The following is a 6000-nucleotide window of genomic DNA, read 5'->3' on the forward strand; positions in this document are numbered from 1 at the left end:
ATTTAGAAGGAAATATGTGAGAAAATCTGGTACTAGGCAGAGCTTTTAGGCATGACACCAAAAGCACAATCCATAAATTGAAAAAAGTAATTGGACATCATCAGAATTAAAAGCTTTCACTCTCTGAGAGGCACTATTAAGAGAGTGAAATGACAAACTACAGACTTGGAGAACATATTTGCAAATCAAAAATTCAACAAAGGGCTAGAATGTCAGAATGTATAAACAAGTCTCAAATCTCAACAGTAAGAAAATACATAATTAAAACTGGGTGGGGCTGGCTGGGTGATGCAGCGGTTAAGTTCGCTTATTCCTCTTCGGAGGCCCGGGTTCTCCAGCTCGGATCTTCAGTGTGGAATTGGCACCACTTGGCAAGCCATGCTGTGGCAGACATCCCACATATAAAGTAGAGGAAGAGAGGCACAGATGTTAGCTCAGGGCCAGTCTTCCTCAGCACAAAAAAAAAAAAAAAAAGAAAAAAAGTGGAGGATCAGCAGCAGATGTTAGCTCAAGGCTAATCTTCCTCAAAAGAAAAAGGGGGTAAAAACTTGAACAGACACTTCACAAAAGAGTCTAGAAGGATGGCAAGTTAAGTACATGGAAACGTAACATCATTAGTCATTAAACAAATGCAAATTAAAACCACAATGAGATACCACTACACACCTTCTAGAATGGCTAAAATAAAAAATACAGTACTAAGGGCTGATGAGAATATAGAGCAAATGTAACTCTTCTCTGTTGGTGGGAAAGCAACGTGTTTCAGCTACAGAGTTTCTCACAACTACCGAATGACCCAGCTATCCCACTCCTGCGTATGTAACCAAAAGAGATGAAAGCTTATCACACTAAAACTTATACATGGATGTCAGTAGCAGCTCTATGCAAAATTTCCCAATAAGAATTTACCTTCAGCAGATGAATGGATAAACTGTGGTACATCCATACAATAAAAAAGGACAAACTTTTGATAAACAACAATTTGGGTGGATCTCAAGATCTTTCTCCAGAGTGATAAAAACTCGTCTCCAAAGTTTACATACTATAATGATTCCATTCTAGAAAAGACAAAATGGTAGTGATGGTGAACAGATGAGCAGTACTGGGAGTAGGGACTGGGGGAGGACGTGACTAGAAGGGGATAGCAGGAGGAAGGTTTTAGAGGTGATGGAACAGTATCGGATGTTGACTTCAGTGGTGGCAACATGGATATCTTTATGATTTAAAATTTATATAACTGTACAACAGAAAGCAAGAGTCAATTTCATTGAATCAAAAAATTACACACATACCCTTGTGCACATGCATAATTATTTTATGGTTTATATAAGATTTAAAAGGACGTTGAGTGCAAATAAAGGACACATAACGAACCCTGTAAAGATTACTTTCAGTTGACACAGGATTGTTAAATTTTTTAAATGAAGTAGTTACCACACAGTTGTTATGATACCACAGAATACCGAATAATTGATTGAAAAGAAAAAATTTGCTCAAGAAATTCTCTCAGAACTCAAAAGAGATGATAAAGAGATGACTGCAATAAATAAAAAGATTAAGAGATGGAGAGAGCTATATGTAAACTGACAAAAGAGCAGATGGGGGTGAAATAATAAAGTACAATTTCCTAAACTGAGAAGGTTTAGACTTGTCAGATCAAAATGACGAGAAAAAAAATGATGAAAAGAGATGCATATCTAAACTTATACCTGTGACACTTTTGAATTTCAAGAATAATGAACAAATCTTAAGCTATTCGGTGTTGGAAGAATGAGTGGCCAACCTATAAGAAAAACACAAATCCATGTTATTACCTTTCACCTGTGGTTTTGTTATATGACAACAGAAATTCCCATTATTTTGGTTGGTCCTAATGTCTAAATGTATTGTGTAAAAGTATAGCCCATCATTCTTGTCCCTGTGACTGGTTCTGGAAGGAGGACCTAACCTAGACAAAAGTCATTCAGAGTGCAATCCCTGTGAGCAAAGACTGATCCAGGCTTGTTAAATTCAAAGCAGAATGAACTTGGGACTTTTGCTTTGAATGTGCTTAGTACTGTGCTGATGTGAGCCTTGAAATTTCTGCTGCCACCTCGTCATCATGGAGTTAATCAGCTTAAGGCTGACGGTGACACAGATCGAAGTCATGCAGTGGATGCTACTGACAATGTGGAACACAAAAATAAGGCACCTCTGAGGCGAGACTGCTTTTTGACTCTTTGGCTCCATAAGTCAATGAATTTCTTCTTGTGTTTAAGACAGTCCAGGCTGGATTTTCTCTTATGTGGAATAAAATGCATCTTGAAGGATCAAACATTTTAATTTTCATATTTTATTTGTATTTCCTTTGTTCCTTACAATTAAGAAGAAGTCAATAACAAAACAACTTTCATTTTTTTCTTTAATAATTTTCAGTATCCTAATTAAGATTATATTTGTTCAAGTAAACGTGGTTCTATATTCTGTAACTAAAGTTAATATTATTTGTTTATATTCAACATTAATACATCATAATCGTTTCCACTTCTTTACTCTATGTAGCAAATATATGCTCTAAACCTACCTCAGACCATTTTTTATTCCTTCATGATATTTTGAAAATGAATGGGGGAACCTTGGCTGAAAATATTCATGCAAATGTTGGTCTTACATATATATGAATTCAATTTCCAAGTGATTTATTGACTATGTATATTGTATGTCATAAGAAAATGAACCACTAAATCTTTTGATATTATTTCACCATACGGAAGGTCTAATGTGAATCCTTCAAAAGATTTATTTAATGTCTAAAAGTTTTCCTCATTTTAACTTTTTCCTTACTTTATGATTCCATGGCTAAGAATCTATATACATATTTATAAGAATGGGCAATAAACCATTCAGTAATTTAAAAATCACATATGAGAAGACAATCTTGTATAATTTATAACCAAATAATTGCTTAAAATAAGTTCATAAATCTGTTGCAAGTTAGATCACTATATTCATTAGTGGGCAGATAAACAACACTTTTAAAACGTCAATAGTAATTTTAGTTATATGTATGTTTAAAATAAATTAGAGCAATACAATATAGAGCAGACAGAAAATAGAAAGCAAATGTAAATGATTAAACTGAGTGTCTTTACTCGCTAAAGCATTCTGACCAACAGTATGATCACCAAAAGTCACTGTTCAGAAAAGTATCGGGATGCTGAAGTCAAGAGACTATAAGGGTTAGAACCATGAATTTCTTTGAAATCAAGATTAAACTCTGTGATCAGATTACCTTAATATGTATGAAACTGAATTTATGTATATGAATTTCTCCCAGTAGCTAGATTTTAATAAGAAGCCATCTGGATCTGTTTGGCATCATAAGCTACAAGCCTACGTCAGTGTTTTCACACGATAGACCATGACCACCCAAAAGTCAAATACCACGCAGGAAAAAAGTAGCAGATTCACCAAGAAAGGGTTGGCGTAACATTGCAATCTCGAACACTTATAAATGATAAAATCAGACATTTTAGAGTTAGAAAAAATTTTAGTATATTTTTGTTTTGATCCATCTCTCTGTTTGGTTAAACAAAGATTTTGTCTCGCATCTGTAAATAAAATACAAAATGAAATTTTAGAAAACAAAATTTCATAGCTTTAAAAATGACTAGAAATGACTTCATTAATCTATTCGTTAGATTTATCTTCATAACTGATTCTCTTTACTCATTGTGAATTAAAATTTATATTTCAAATAAATGAAATGGCCTTGTAGATATTAATGAAATTTAACTTAGAGTTAATTTAAATACATTATATCTATAAATGTTCAGAACTTTAAATAGAGGTGCATGCTTGTATTTCTAGAAAGACAATTCAATAAAAATAAATTCCAAATGAAAATTTTATGTGTATATATATATATATAATTAGTGATTAGGTTCAAGTGATTAGGTTTAAGATTCTTTGTTATTGCCAGTATTTTTACCAATGGTAATTTATATTTTAGAGAGTAAAATTGTTTTGTTTTCTTTAAAAAATAGCATTTACATTTTTCTGACAAAAATACAGACTGTTGTGGACAATTTGGAAAACAAAGAAAAGCACGATAAAGAAAAAATTAAAAATTGTTTATTCATTCAATTACCTACAGAAAACAGTTCAAATTTCAGGTGATATTCTTAGAGTTTTTTAGAAGCAAATTAAATTCTTAATTGATAATATGCCTTCATGCATAAAAATATAACCACTTGCCAAAAAAGTGGATTCATCAGTTATTTAGAAGATCGATTCAAAACTATTTGATTTACTTTCCTCAGAGCGGTTGAAACGATATTAGTGAAAACTTAGAGAAAGCTGGAGCCATTTCTTTTAAAACTTGCTAGTTAGTAGAATGATCACTCATTCTTTTTAAGAAGACATATTTTATGTGTACATGTATGTTTGTATAATTTGTTTGGGGGATATGAGATTTGATTAATTTTAATTAATTGTTCAATGGTAATAATGACTAAACTCACAAACATGAAAATTCACATGGCTGGACCATTTCCTTTGTGAGACAGCCTCGACGCCTTGCATCTCAGCTGGTCAGCTTCTGTGAATTGCCAACAATCTTGGAAGATAACAAGGTGGATCCAAAAAGAAATCACTTGGTTGACTAGTGGTACTAAGGACTAGGGAGAGAATGATAGCTCATTTTATGTAATTATATTTGTTTGCCAATGTAGAACTATTAACTTCAAAGGGACTTCAACTCACTGGGAGGAAAGCTCTGGGAATAATGCAGTTGGTTGACTATGTGTGAGGTTGGGTATTACTATCGCAGAAGCTATTTTTCATAGTGGCTTTCCAAAGCCAGTCTCTTAGGAATTTCATTTGACTATAATGGAGTGAGGAATGAGGGTTATTTCTGAAGAGAAAGTGTATTTTGGAAAAACAAAGTTATTTTTATTTTGTTTTGTTTTCTTAAATAATAAATAATCTAAAAACATGCAGCTTACCACCGCCACCACGATAGGCTTGTAAAAACTATATGGAATAGGAAGGTTTGGAGAAAGGAGGAAGTTCAGTGGAGTCTTTTGGGATTAAACTTAATGAATATTAATGCCGAATAATACATGTGGGACAGTAAAGAAGGCCATGGATACAACATAAGACTATAGAAAATGAATAGATGAGAGAAAATAGTAAATTGCACGCGTAGGAGACAAGATTACAGGAAGGAAAAAGAATCAAAACTATTCAAAGCTGCTTTCCTCAGCAAGCTTTTTATTTAAAGGGTGAGGATGAATTCTATTCTTTACAGTCTATGACATACTAAAAACTTGAGGACTTTTTAATTCCAGGTTCTCTATGCTGGTAAATATCATTGAAAAGCTGTCCTATCAAGTTTTGAAGAAAAAAATTAACAGACTCGAGGAACGTCCTTTAAAGTAATCAGTGGGTCTTAACCATAGCTGCCCATTAGAATCACCTGGGCAGACTTTGGAACTCCAATGCCTAAGGCACGCTCCAGTCTATTTAATTAAGAACCCTACATGTGGACCCAAATGTCAGTACTTTTTAAAGTTCTCTACATGAATCCAATGTGCAATTATGTATGCAAATCAAAGCACTACAGCAGTATTTCTCAAGATGTGGTCCTCAGGCTTCCTACATCAGAATCACCCCAGATATTAATAAATAAATTCCTGAACTGAACCCCGAATGTCTTGAATCAGAATGTTTGTCGATGGGGATGTGAAATCTGCACTTTTAACAAGCAGATATTTTTAGTTATAAGATCATATGTGTTTTTTTTTTTTTTTTTAATTTGGGCAAATAAAATGACAATAGAATGAACTGGGTAAAATTGAATACATTGAATCTTCTCCTTAAAGAAGTTGATTATTTTTTTATGAAGAAACTATTACAAATCTTTTCATTATTACAAAAAAAAATTCTGCTTAAGGTTAGAACTCTCAGAAATGTAACTAACATGTATTTACATTATTTTATTTAATTTTCACAAAGCCT

At 33.0% G+C, this 6000-nt stretch overlaps 1 long non-coding RNA gene across 1 annotated transcript in view; it reads left to right on the forward strand.

Annotated features, from left to right (window-relative positions):
* LOC111770189 (uncharacterized) overlaps window positions 1-5685 on the forward strand; it is a 96024-nt gene extending 90339 nt beyond the window's left edge. Inside the window, exon 4 of the long non-coding RNA XR_011431446.1 lies at window positions 5331-5685. This is a non-coding gene — a long non-coding RNA (uncharacterized lncRNA). The remainder of the gene's footprint in view (window positions 1-5330) is intronic.
* The last annotated feature ends 315 nt before the right edge of the window (window positions 5686-6000 follow it).

The sequence above is a fragment of the Equus caballus genome, chromosome 23, assembly GCF_041296265.1.
Source record: "Equus caballus isolate H_3958 breed thoroughbred chromosome 23, TB-T2T, whole genome shotgun sequence".
In the NCBI taxonomy this organism is placed as follows: Eukaryota; Metazoa; Chordata; class Mammalia; order Perissodactyla; family Equidae; genus Equus; species Equus caballus.